This window comes from Rhinoderma darwinii, chromosome 3 (assembly GCF_050947455.1).
Source record: "Rhinoderma darwinii isolate aRhiDar2 chromosome 3, aRhiDar2.hap1, whole genome shotgun sequence".
Taxonomy (NCBI): Eukaryota; Metazoa; Chordata; class Amphibia; order Anura; family Rhinodermatidae; genus Rhinoderma; species Rhinoderma darwinii.
In genome coordinates, this window is record NC_134689.1 from 372,857,333 (window position 1) to 372,871,846 (window position 14,514).

Below are 14,514 nucleotides of genomic sequence, written 5' to 3' on the forward strand. Positions count from 1 at the left end.
CAGGTATGGATAGACTGCCGGGGAATGGGAGTAGAGGCCCTGGTAGTCCCACTCAGTTGAGCATGTTGGTAAAGGAAATGGGATGGATAGACTTGTGGAGGGTAACACATGAAGGGATCAGAGAATTTACATGTCACACCTTGCAGTACAACGCGTTGTCCAGAATTGATTATATATTTGGATCACATGCGGTTTTCCAGGAGATAGAATCAGTGGATCATTTACCGAGGGGGATCTCGGATCATAGCCCGATATTATTGACATTAAAAAGGCCACAGGTAGGCAGAAGGGGGATGGGTAAAATACATCCGTTTTGGCTTCAGCTCATCCAACAGAATGATCGCATACCGGATCAGTTATCAATATTTATAGAAGCGCATGCTCAGATGGAAAATCGGTCACTGGTGTGGGATACCCTCAAGGCCTATTTAAGGGGATGTCTCCGATCCTCCATATCCTATGTAAAACGAGCATCCACCATGCAGGAGGAGGACATAGCATATCAATGTTCACAGGCGGAAGGGGCATTTGTTCAGGATCCCACACTAGCTAACCGGAATGCATGGCTGGATTTGGGTAGACAGTATTTGCAGATCCTGAGGGATAAGACATCGCGTAGCTTATTCTTTAGCAAACAATCCCATTTTGAACTGGGCAACCAATCGGGTAAAATTCTGGCACAAATGGTACGGAACAGCTCTAGATCCCCCCCGGTGATGGGCATAGCGGGGCCTGGAGATGAGATCTACACCTCCCCGGGAGAGATTCTCGAGCAATTTACACAGTTTTATGATCAGCTGTATGCATCAAAAGTTGATTATAGGATGGAGGAGATGGAGAGCTACTTGGATGGAATATCGTTTCCTTCATTGACAGCGGAGGGGGTGGCATCGCTTGAGGCTCCATTTACGTTAGATGAGATTTTGGAGGGAATGGCTTCGTTGGCCAAGGGGAAGGCTTCAGGGCCGGATGGTATTCCTCTGGAGGTATATTTACAATATGGAGAGCTGCTGGCCCCCCAATTGCTGGCCCTGTTTGAACACAGCTATCGGAATTCCGCTCTTCCGGAATCCATGTGTGACGCCACCATAATTGTGTTGCTGAAGCCAGACAAAAAACCAGAAGAATGTGGTTCATATAGACCGATCTCATTGCTGACAGTGGATTACAAAATCTTGACTAAGATGTTAGCTAGCAGGCTCTGCAGAGTGATAAAAGAGATCATCCATTCAGACCAGTGCGGCTTTATACCTGGCAAGTCCACCTCAGAAAATATTAGGCGGGTACAGGTGGTGACACAGATTGGATGGGAGGAGCAGCAGGACTGGGCGGTGGCATCTCTGGACGCGGCAAAGGCATTTGACTCGGTAGAATGGCCTTATCTGCTGGCAGTGCTGCGAAGATTTGGGTTTGGGGAGAGATTTATCAATTGGGTTTCCTTGTTATATAAATCTCCACGAGCGCAGGTGTTGGTGAATGGGGCCCTGTCCCCTTCCTTTGGCCTCCATAGGGGCACGAGGCAGGGGTGCCCACTTTCGCCACTTCTCTTCGCTTTAGCTATTGAACCACTGGCTCTTAACATCAGGAAGGATCCTGCATATATGGGAATTAGAATAGGAGACAGAGAGGATCGGATAGGATTATATGCGGACGATATGGCGTTGTTTATGGCGAACCCCAATGCCACCCTCCCCAGGGCTATTTCCCTCATTAACGATTTTGGAAGATACTCAGGGTTACTAATTAATTGGTCTAAATCGTATCTGATGCCGTTGAGACAGGATAATTGTGGATGGGGCACCCAATTTAGCGGACTGCCGGTAAGATCAGAGTTCAAGTACCTGGGGATTAATATTGCTAGAGATAGCACTAGATCGTATGGGTTAAATGTAGCGCCCTTGGTCGCGTATCTAAGGGACAAAATACAAGTGTGGAAAGGCCTGCCTTTGTCAGTAGCAGGACGTGTCAATCTATTAAAAATGATAGTAATGCCAAAGTTCTTGTATGTGTTGGAGCACATGGATGTGTTGGTGCCTAAAAGGTTCTTTAAAATAATAAACTCGTTGTTTGCGCCGTTTGTGTGGGGGGGGGGGGAGATCTAAACTCAAGCTGTCGATTCTACAAAGACCTAAAGATGAGGCTGGGGCTGCGTTACCGGATGTTTTTCTATATTACTTGGCGGGGCAGCTAAGGTACTTGATCTCTTGGGTCTCCCCCCCCCTAAAGACTAATGCTGAGAATCATCTAGCCCGAGTACTGGGCTTAAAAACTCTATGGCCGATACTGGAGCCGCATGATTTTAGACACCGCTCCCTGTTACCCTTACATAAGCTGGCGAGACGAGTCTGGCAACAGGCTAAAGATTTACTGGGATGTGTGGGGGTGGTGGCGGAGAGCCCGTTGTGGGATAACCCGAGCTTTTCTCATCTGCATGGGTTGGTGGGGAAACGTTACTGGTCATCTAGAGAGGTAGTTGCTGTATCACAACTGCTAACGGAAGAAGGGTCGGTAATGACGGTGAGTGAGATTCGGGCAGCATTCAATATACCGCCAGGGGATGAATTATATTGCATACAGCTTCATCATGCTCTAGTAGCACAATTCCCATTGAACTCCGTGACATACTCTAGCTGTGACTTGGTGGTGAGGCTGAGCACGCCGTTTACAAGGGGTGCTATTTCCCAAATTTATTCTTATCTAATGGAGGCTAAAATGCAAATGGAGCCCCTGGGGGTGGAGGATGGGTGGCGTGCATTAATTCCACAACTCACAGCAAAGGACTGGAGGGAGGCGCAGGGCTCCCATCTGCTGGTTTCACCAGCTGCAAATAATAAACTTGTGCAACTGTTCATCATCCACCAATGTTATTTAACGCCCGTAAAGTTACATCGTATGGGAAGAATGGCGTCCTCACAATGTCATAGGTGTGGAGAGATGAGGGCAGACTTTATACACCTAATGTGGGGTTGTCATCGGATTCTTCGTTTTTGGGAGGAGGTGGTTGCATTATTAACGGCAGTGATGGGGAGGACGATAACTTGCAGGCCGGAGGTGTGTTTACTGGGACTGCTAAATGAGGAGCAATGGTCAGTATATGAGAAGATCTTTCTCAGAGAAACACTGTTTATGGCAAGAAAGGCGGTGGCCATGAGATGGATGGCAGATAGGACCCCGACAGTAGCGCAATGGCGCAAAATGGTCAATGACATGCTTCCATTTGAGAAAATAGTGTATAAACACCGGGGAAAGCCAGCTAAATTTGATCTGATCTGGGATGGGTGGTGCTCATCGAGTCTCACTCATTGTACAGTCCAAGGGCTGACAGCTGCTCTGGCGCAAGCTGGGGGTGGGAGAGGGTAAAAGACTAGGGAGGATGACACGTCCAGGTGCTTCAGGGTATGATGTACAAGAGGATTGGGGCGGGGTGATAGAATATTGAAATGTGGGAGTATACCTATTCTCATGATGTAATGTAATAAAAGTCGGGGTGGATTGAATTGAGAATCCTGTATTATGTGTGTGTGGTCTGCGAACCACGGGTTATTATGATGGATACCTGCGAGTAATCCCTTTGTATATATTGAGTCTTCTGACATATGCACTATTGAATGTATAATGTTCTGATGTATGTGATGGATTGACTCTGACAGTTACTTTTAATAAAACGAGTTTAAAAAAAAAAAAGAAATGTCAAAGTTATCTGAGAGTGCCCCATTGACATACACTCTCGCGGAAGGTGCAGAGTACAACGCCTTGATAGCCTGCAGTATCCCATCTGTTATACCCATAGTCTCCAACACCGAGAAGGCAAATGACCAACGCACTCGATCGAACGCTTTTTCAGCATCTAGCGTCACCATCACTGAGGCTTCCTTTGAGCCATGGACATAGTCCAGTATATCTAAAACCCTTCTGGTATTCTCAGTTATTTGTCTGCCCTTGACAAATCCTACTTGATCTCCTCCTATCAGGGAGGGTATTAATGGTGCCAGTCGGTTAGCCAAAAGTTTTGCATAAATTTTGAGATCTGTATTAAGTAACGATATTGGTCTAAAGTTCTGCGGAATATCTGGGGATTTCCCAGGCTTTGGAAGTGTTACAATTAGAGCTGAGAGCATTTCTTTTGGAAATGAGCCCTCTTTATAGGCCTGTGTTAGAGTATTATGCAAATGAGGGATCAGAATATCTATAAATGTTTGATAGTAGCAATTCGTGAGGCCATCTGGACCTGGTGCTTTCTGTAAGGGAAGTGCTTTTACAATATCTTCTATTTCCGACAGTTGTATCGGGGAATTTAGGGCCTCCAGCTGTCGTTTAGGAAGGACAGGTAGATTTAATTTTGTTAGAAATTGGCTAATAGAAGTCACAGGGACAGATGAGGAATTTGACAACCCATCCAAATTGTAAAGACTAGAGTAAAAGTGCATAAACTCATTGGCTATATCTCGGGGGTCATAGAGTTTGGACTGTGTAGATCTTCGATATAAAAAGGGGATCCTAGTCGTATATGATTTTGCCTTTAACCGTTGAGCCAGTAATCTGCCTGCTTTATTATTTTGTGAGTAGTACTGGGCCTTAAGTCTGGTGAGGGATTTTTCATATTCATGTAGTAAACAATCTCTCAATTGTATTCGTAGATCTCTAAGCTGTGACACCTGTTCAGCGGATACTGAAGATTTGTTTAGATCTTCTAATGTACGGATGTTCTGCATGATATCTTGCATCTTTTTTTCCCTTTCTACCTTAGCTCTGTGTCCTAATTTGATGAATATTCCCCTGATCATGGCTTTATGAGCATTCCAAATTGTGAAGGGGCTAGTAACTGAACCCACATTTAACTGGAAGTATTCTTTTAAGGCCGATTCTATCTCCGTTCTATATTCCGTGTGGGCTAATAGGAAGGGATTACATCGCCATAAAGACATATTGGATGCCACATAGGATTCTTCGATTTGAAGTGATATGGAGGCATGATCTGACCATTTAATAAGGTCAATGGTAGTGTTAGTAACAGTATGCAACAAGGACTTCTGTATCAAAAACATGTCTATGCGTGAATAGGTTGCATGTGCGGCGGAGAAAAAGGTGTAATCCCTCTAATTTTCATGGTGAATGCGCCATATGTCATATAGCTCATTCGTGTGTAAAAATCCGCCCAAGGGTTGGGAGGCCGATCTCTGCTCCGCTGTAGAGTCCAGAGCCTTATCGTGGATAGTATTAAAATCTCCACACATGACTAAATTACCTTTTTGAACTTTTTTACGTTTCCGAAAAAATTTACCCAAGAATCGGATTTGATGCTGGTTAGGGGCATACACCACCCCCAGTGTGTACAGAGTGTTGTTTAAATCGCAGACATGTATGATAAATCTGCCATTTGGATCTACAATAGTCTCAATAGACTTATGAGCGACTGTGTCTTTAATTGCCAACATTACGCCTCGTTGTTTTTTAGTGTGGTGTGATTGTATAATACACGGGAACTTATAATGTTTGAGTCTATGTGCATCCTTAGCGATGATGTGCGTTTCCTGCGCACACAATACATCTCCCCTAGATTGGATAGCCTCTTTCCACATATACGAGCGTTTATGCGGACTATTCAGTCCTTTGACATTTAAAGAAAGAAATTTAAGAACCATGAGGACTATAAATACCAGATAATACTACCATCATTACATTTGCATGCAAAGCTTTAGAGAATAATCGGTACCTAAATATGCTCTCTAAGAAAAGGAACACTTCATTGGAATAGAGACCCTTCTTTGAATTCGCACCCAATACTCTGCGTACACAAAATCTTTTCGTTTTATACATCCTGCAATGCCCAAAAGAACATACCTGTGAAACTATAACAAAGGAGAACAAAAGAAAATGGTAAAACATATACAGCCTAATCTGCTGTATCCATAGAAACGGGTACCCACTCACGGTTACACACCGAGAGGGTCAGAGAACTCTCAAGGCACCATTTAAAGTAGCGAACAGAGTTCAATGCTTGGTGCGTCTTCCATGTGTCACGGTGTGCCATTCTTGATGTATACGAGTCGGTGATCCTCCATTATCTCCACTTTTCTCTGGTACTGGAAGATTCCACCTCTGCAGCAATTTAGCACCTTCCTCCAATGATGAAATAGAATGCATAGTCCCCTGGCGTAAAATCAGGATTTTGACCGGGAATCCCCAACGATATGCCACTTTTTGATCACGTAGTACGGTCGTAATGGGCGCAAGTTGCCTCCTCATGCGTAGCGTAGCTGCAGATAGGTCCGCATATAACTTCACATGCTGATACAGAGCTGGAAGATCTTTTGTTTTCCTTGCAATATCCATAAGATACTCCTTAATGTGGAAGAAATGTATTCTCGCCAGAACATCCCTCGGCGTTGTCTCTGGCAGATGCTTTCGCCGGGATTCTGTGAGCTCTATCTATAATCACATCATGTAGGGAACACATAGGCATCATGGCTTTAATGAAGGACTGCAGATACTGTTGTATCTCTTGCTGTGTCACCTCCTCCGAGATTCCTCGAAATGTAATATTATTTCGCCTAGAGTGATCTTCTAGGTCATTGATTTTCATATGGATCTGCTCTATATCTTCCGATAAAGCATTGTGCGCGTCGACCAGATTATTATGGGAGGATGCAAAATCCGCCATTTTATTTTCCACATGATCAACTCTCACTTCTAGCTCATTAACTGTGGTGTGAATTGGTAAAAGAAGCTGTGCAAATTCTTTGTGCATGGATGCACTAAACGCTACCAACATGTCCCTCAGTAAAGTTCCAGAAGCTGGTGCGTCAGTAGTGTGGAAACTCTGCAGCGTTGCATTGACATGTGCTGGGGAGGATCTCACCTCAGATATTGTACCCGGCTGCTCCTGGAGCTTCTGCTTCTGTTGCACAGGAGCAGGAGCTTTATTATCAGCCCGCTCGGGGGAAGGGACGTGCCTGTTCTCAGAGTTTAAACTCCCCTCTCTCTCTGCATGCTGTCCATAACAGCCAGCACTACTGTTTCCCTCCTCTGCTCCTACCTCTTGTGCTGGTTCCGGTTGCTCTTGTCTAGGCGAGGAGCGCGACGGGGGAGATGTCCCAGAGTGAGAGGAAGATGGCGACCTGCCCGATTTCGCGCCTTTCACTCCCCGCTCTTTATCGAAGAAAAACTCCAGTTTCTCCTGCTTTTGATGCTGCCTCTTGCCACGGGTCATCATCAAGGATGAATCTGCTTCACCGGGGGAAGGTTTGTAGAAAGTGTAAGTAGCTTTATACGCTGTGTCAGACGCTCGGTGCCGGAGCTCTCTGTTCAAGCTGCCATCAGTCTCGGCTGCCAAGCCACGCCCCCTAGCCCAGGTTTTAATAAGTTGATTTATTAAAATATTTGTAAGCGTTATTATACAGGCGGATTTATTTGTATTTACAAGTGGACGCAAAAGCCACTATCTTTGATATATAGAAAAGAAGTGTTGTAAATGACCTAGCGGATTCTCTATGTCAATGGGAGTGATTCCAGAGACTAGCACCAGATGCGGAACAGGATAGGACCCCTTGTCCACCACACTTGTGGGACTTAATATGGGACTAATTGCTAACAATTTTAAAAAAATCATTGGCTCCTAGAACATGAACATTCAGCTGCATGGGAGGAGTGATTTATCTTTTTGTAATGTTGTTGGAGTTGATTGTTTAGAAATCGATGTGAGTGTAGCTGTTTTATTTGTAAGTGATTTAATGTCAAAGGATAAAGCTTTTTCTTCTATTATTAAAATTCAAGCTGGGATTGCCTTGCTCTCCAAATTTTTTGATAAACCAACATTGTCCAGTTTTTTTTCCAGTTAAACAGATGTTATAGAAAATAATTTATTTATTTTGATAATAGAAGGCCAATTACAGTTCGCATGTCAGCACAGTTATGGTGAGTTTTAGAAAGTTTTGTTATGATCTGTTTGAATTATGTTTGTTTTGAACGGCTTTTGTTCTGGCTTTTTTTTTGCTGCACTTACAATTGGTGAGTTGGTTTCCTTTTAGTAAGAAGGTATGTTCAGGTTTAAAGGCTTCTGATTTTCAATTAGACCATTCAAGTGTCATTATTTTAATTTGGAAATCCAAAACAGATCAACTGGGTAGGGGTCATTGGATTAAAGAGGCTCTGTCACCAGATTATCAAATCCCTATCTCCTATTGAATGTGATGGGCGCTGCATTGCAGATAACAGCAAAGTTTTTTTGTTTTTTTTAAAACGATCATTTTTGCCCAAGTTATGAGCAATTTTATGGGTGACGTCATCATTCCCAGCCAGCTTCTTTCACTGCAGACACAGCGTGACGTCACCCACAGGTCCTTCAAACTTGGCGTCGGAAGAGAGAAGACACATCATCTCCAGGCGTACAGTTGAATTTGCAGCAGCATCACCATGTGCAGGTAAGCATAGTAAACTCCCTAGAGACGAGCATATTAACCTTTTGGACGCCTGGAGCCGATGTATCTTCTTTGTCCGACGACAAGGTTGAAGGACCTGGGGGTGACGTCACGCTGTGTGTCTTTAGTGAAAGAAGCTGGGTGGGAACGATGAGAAGTGTCTGATGCTGATTTGTCAGCGTCATACACTTCTATTCACAACGCCCAGTTGGTAAAAACACAATACACGCCCAGTTGGTAAAAACACAATACACGCCCAGTTGGTAAAACGAGAAAACATGCCCAGTTGTCCATTGAAAAGCTCATTTGCATAAATATAAAATTGCTCATAACTTGGGCAAAAATGATCGTTTTAAAAAAACAACAACTTTGCAGCGCCCATCACATTCAATAGGAGATAGGGATTTGATAATCTGGTGACAGAGCCTCTTTAAGCTAAATGACTTGCAGGGTGCAGCAATTTCTCTAATAAAGAATGTTAACAATTGAATTGCTATTAAACCTTAAGTTAATTGCCCTTTCTTATTGCATAAAGATTCGTCCCCGTAAGGCTGGGTTCACACAACCTATTTTCAGACGTAAACGAGGCGTATTATGCCTCGTTTTACAACTGAAAATAGGGCTACAATACGTCGGCAAACATCTGCCCATTCATTTGAATGGGTTTGCCGACGTACTGTGCAGACAACCTGTCATTTACGCGTCGTCGTTTGACAGCTGTCAAACGACGACGCGTAAAAATACAGCCTCGTCAAAAGAAGTGCAGGACACTTCTTTTAGACATAATTTGAGCCGTTCTTCATTGAACTCAATGAAGCACAGCTCAAAATTTACGGCTGTCAGAGAAGCCTCGCAAAATGCGAGGAGGAGCATTTACATCTGAAAGAGGCAGCTGTTTTCTCCTGAAAACAGTCTGTCTTTTCAGACGTAAAAGCCTGCTACCGTGTGCACATACCCTTAAAGTGAACCTGTCACCAGCATTTTACCTATCAAACCAGCAATTCCTGGTGGTAGTGGGTGAAAAATCATTGTTATTTAACCTATAATATTTTTCTAAGTAGGTTCTGTACCTTTTTAGTATTCCGTTTTTGAGTGTTCCCTGGCCATATGCAAATGAGTATAAAAGAGTCATATCTTCATTCCTCCGCACACAATCTTGCACTTGCGCATTGGGATGTTCTCTCTTAGATGGAAAGCCGTAATGTGCAATATGACGCTGAAAGGGGATGTGTACTATCAGCGGCACTTGCGTAGGAAATAGTTTCAGGGATTAACTAAGCATGGAAGGGTAGAGTAACATAGATGAAGCGCGCATGCGTGATATTTTACACGAGATTTCGCTATTTTAGGGCGGGACAGGTGGCGTAGGTGGGCGAGAATAAGAAGCAACGTAATACAGTAGATAATGATTACCATAAAAGGCGCAAAAATTATGAAGACTGTTATTTACGGACAGAGGACGACTATATGAGAGGGAATAACGGAAATTAACTTTGGACATCTGCGGCCATTGCGGGGTAAGAAGAGTTCAACAGGTGAAATGCTGATGACAGGTTCCCTTTAACTAGATATCTCTTTAATACAGTTTTTTAAAAATGTATTGAGTTACTTGGCCTTAGTAGTTTTAGATTTTCATTGCAGTCTTTTAGAATCGGCGCGGCTACAGCAGATATGTTAGGTTAGGTTTAGATGAAGCTGTGATTAGGAAAGTTGGAAGATGGGAATCAAACTGGTTCAAGATGTATGTTAGGCCTGATTTATGCATCGAAAGTTAATTCTAATTTTTCTTTAGGTGACCAATTAATCTTTTGGATAATTAGCCATTCTTTTCTTTACTGGGCTCAGAAGAGGTTAGCCAGGAGGAGATACTATGAAAATCTTTCAATTGATCCAGCGGCCTTTCATATTTTGTGGTCCGGTATGAGGGGCATGCATTGGAAAGATTTAATTATAGAGGTAAAATGTTTTTTAATATGCTTTGCACTAAGCCCAATATATTGATTATTCATTCCAGAGGGAATGACCATGCTAAGGTTAGAGCAGTCGAGTTATTATGGGAAATGAGAAGGGATTTAGTGTTAATAAAACGTATGTTCCCTAATGCTGTCATTGCTTTCTCTGAAGTAATTTCAAGGTTGGCTTGGTCGGAACGAGAAAATCTTCATGGAAAAAAATAAAAAGAAGCATTAACAAAGCCATGGAAAAATACAGGTCCCTCTCAATGAATTAGAATATCATTAACAAGTTAATTTATTTCAGTAATTCAATTCAAAAAGTGAAATTCATTACACAAAGAGTGATCTATTTCCAGCATTTTTTTCTTTTAAACTGTTAATGACAACCCAAAATTTAGTGTCTCAGAAAATTAGAATATTATATAGGCCCAATTTCAAAAATGATTTTTAATACCGAAATGTTGGCCTCCTGAAAAGTATGTTCAGTATCTGCCCACAATACTTGGTCGGGGCTCCGACTCTGCATGAATTACTGCATCAATGCGGCGTGGCGTGGAGGTGATCAGCCAGTGGCACTGCTGAGGTGTTATCAATGCGGCGTGGCATGGAGGCGATCAGCCTGTGGCACTGCTGAGGTGTTATCAATGCGGCGTGGCATGGGGTCGATCAGCATGTGGCACTGCTGAGGTGTTATCAATGTGGCGTGGCATGGAGGCGATCAGCCTGTGGCACTGCTGAGGTATTATCAATGTGGCGTGGCATGGAGGCGATCAGCCTGTGGCACTGCTGAGGTGTTATCAATGCTGCGTGGCATGGAGGCGATCAGCCTGTGGCACTGCTGAGGTGTTATCAATGCGGCGTGGCATGGAGGCGATCAGCCTGTGGCACTGCTGAGGTGTTATAGAAGCCCAGGTTGCTTTGATATCGGCCTTCAGCTCATCTGTATTGTTGGGTCTGATGTCTCTCATCTTCCTCTTGACAATACCCCATAGATTCTCTATGGGGGTTTAGGTCAGGCGAGTTTGCTGGCTAATCAAGCGCAGTGATACTGTGGTTATTAAACCAGGTATTGGTACTTTTGGCAGTGTGGGCAGGTGCCAAGTCCTGCTGGAACATGAAATCCGCATCTCCATAAAGTTTGTCAGCAGAGGAAATCATGAAGTGCTGGAAAATTTCCCGGTAGACGGCTGCGCTGACTCTGAACTTGATATAACACAGTGGACCAACACCAGCAGATGACATGGCTCCCCAATCCATCACCGACTGTGGAAACTTCATACTGGACTGCAAGCAGCTTGGACTGACGCCTCTCCACTCTTCCTCCAGACTCTGGGACCGAGATTTCCAAATGAAATGCAAAATTTACTTTCATCTGAAAACAGGACTTTGGACCATTGAGCAGCAGACCAGTCCTTTTTCTCCTTAGCCCAGGTAAGATGCTTCTGATGTCTCTGGGTCATGAGTGGCTTGACACAAGGAATGTCCATGTGTTGACATGACTTGTGGGGTATAGTCTCCCAGCTAATGCTGGGGCGACTTGGTTATATATTGATTGATGCTTTTTAACAGTTATTTATTTATTACATTTATTATTATTATTATTAAATTACTGATATTTAAGTTTTGTTATCATTAATAAAACATTGCAGCCAATTTTATTCCAATAAATTATTTCTGGTCTTCGTGTTTTTATTTCTAATTCAAATTTGACTTGTGCTACCATGCCAGCCCCCCCCCCCCCGAGCATTTGCTTGGGGTCACATGTTAGCACAGTCATATTATTAAGGAAACTCATTTTGGGGTTTTTGTTTTTTTTTGTGGGATTTTGGTTTGTCCCCCCCCCCCCTATTTTATCCCAACAGTGATACCTTTTGAGGTCATATTCAGGTCCGCTGTATAGAACGTACGAGCAGGTTCTAGAATCTTCTTCGGTGGCTCGTGCATTACAGAATACTCTGAGTGTTGATTCAGTCCTTATGGCAGGAAGATCCATCCTTTATAAGACCGTCTCTCAGCTGTTTGGGGCCAGTTCCTCAAGATTTCCACGACAAGCGCCCGCCCACCCTTATTTTTTTATGAATTTTGATCTTTTTTGCTATGTTTTTTTTAGATGTGGTATAGTCTCCCATCTAATGCTGGGCGGACTTGGTCATTTATTGATTTGGTGCTTTTTAACAGTTATTTATTGTATTTATTATTATTAAATTATTGGTATTTAATTTTTACGTTACCATTAATAAAACATTGCGGCTAATTTTATTCCAATAAATTATTTCTGGTCTTCGTGTTTTTATTTATAATTTAAATTTGACTTGTCCTACCATGTAATTACAATAGTATTAAAGGGAATAGGCTTGAGCTCAGCCAATCACGTACAATGGGACGTTGGCTCTAGCTCGGGCCAATCACGAGTATGTGTTTAACCTTATAAATGTCCAGACGATCCCAGCATAAATTTAGTTTTATAGAGAAACAGATGATTCTTCAAAACACAAAATGCATTCTTCATACATTATGGAGTCACATAAACATATTTTGCTAATTTCACATTTCCCACATTTTGTTTATTTGGGGACATTTTGTATTCAAGCTAAGGCACTTAAAGAAGGGCTTATCCTCCCTTGAGGACTTTCTTAACCTTTTCACCTCATCACTTGGGCATGTCAACAAAATTCCTCCCCATACCCATTTCATTCTCGGGGTACGCCCGATCAAAGGATCTAGGATGGTGGGTAATCATTTTAGTCTTTGGTGCGAAGCATTGCAAAAGGTTTGGCAGGCCTTAAAATATGAGGCACAGAAGCAAATATAATGCAATACATAATAAAACAACCTGCAGGACACTCTGGACCAACCCATTATCCATTCCCCAATACCCTTAAACCAGTTAGAGGGGTTTAGCCATGACAACCAAACTGGCCACTCCAGGTTCCAATCATATTTGGAATTGGCTTTCCTGAACTCTTCCTTTATTTTCTTAGCTTGATCTATGTAATGCCTTCTACACTGCACCACGTATGACTAATATACAGTGAAGGAAATAAGTATTTGATCCCTTGCTGATTTTGTAAGTTTGCCCACTGTCAAAGTCATGAACATTCTAGAATTTTTAGGCTAGGTTAATTTTACCAGTGAGAGATAGATTATATTAAAAAAAAAAACAGAAAATCACATAGTCAAAATTATATATATTTATTTGCATTGTGCACAGAGAAATAAGTATTTGATCCCCTACCAACCATTAAGAGTTCAGCCTCCTCCAGTCTAGTTACACGCTCCAAATCAACTTGGTGCCTGCATTAAAGACAGCTGTCTTAAATGGTCACCTGTATAAAAGACTCCTGTCCACAGACTCAATTAATCAGTCTGACTCTAACCTCTACAACATGGGCAAGACCAAAGAGCTTTCTAAGGATGTCAGGGACAAGATCATAGACCTGCACAAGGCTGGAATAGGCTACAAAACCATAAGTAAGACGCTGGGTGAGAAGGAGACAACTGTTGGTGCAATAGTAAGAAAATGGAAGACATACAAAATGACTATCAATCGACATCGATCTGGGGCTCCATGCAAAATCTCACCTCGTGGGGTATCCTTGATCCTGAGGAAGGTGAGAGCTCAGCCGAAAACTACACGGGGGGAACTTGTTAATGATCTCAAGGCAGCTGGGACCACAGTCACCAAGAAAACCATTGGTAACACATTACGCCGTAATGGATTAAAATCCTGCAGTGCCCGCAAGGTCCCCCTGCTCAAGAAGGCACATGTACAGGCCTGTCTGAAGTTTGCAAATGAACATCTGGATGATTCTGAGAGTGATTGGGAGAAGGTGCTGTGGTCAGATGAGACTAAAATTGAGCTCTTTGGCATTAACTCAACTCACCGTGTTTGGAGGAAGATAAATGCTGCCTATGACCCAAAGAACACCGTCCCCACTGTCAAGCATGGAGGTGGAAACATTATGTTTTGGGGGTGTTTCTCTGCTAAGGGCACAGGACTACTTCACCGCATCAATGGGAGAATGGATGGAGCCATGTACCGTCAAATACTGAGTGACAACCTCCTTCCCTCCACCAGGACATTAAAAATGGCTCATGGCTGGGTCTTCCAGCACGACAATGACCCGAAACATACAGCCAAG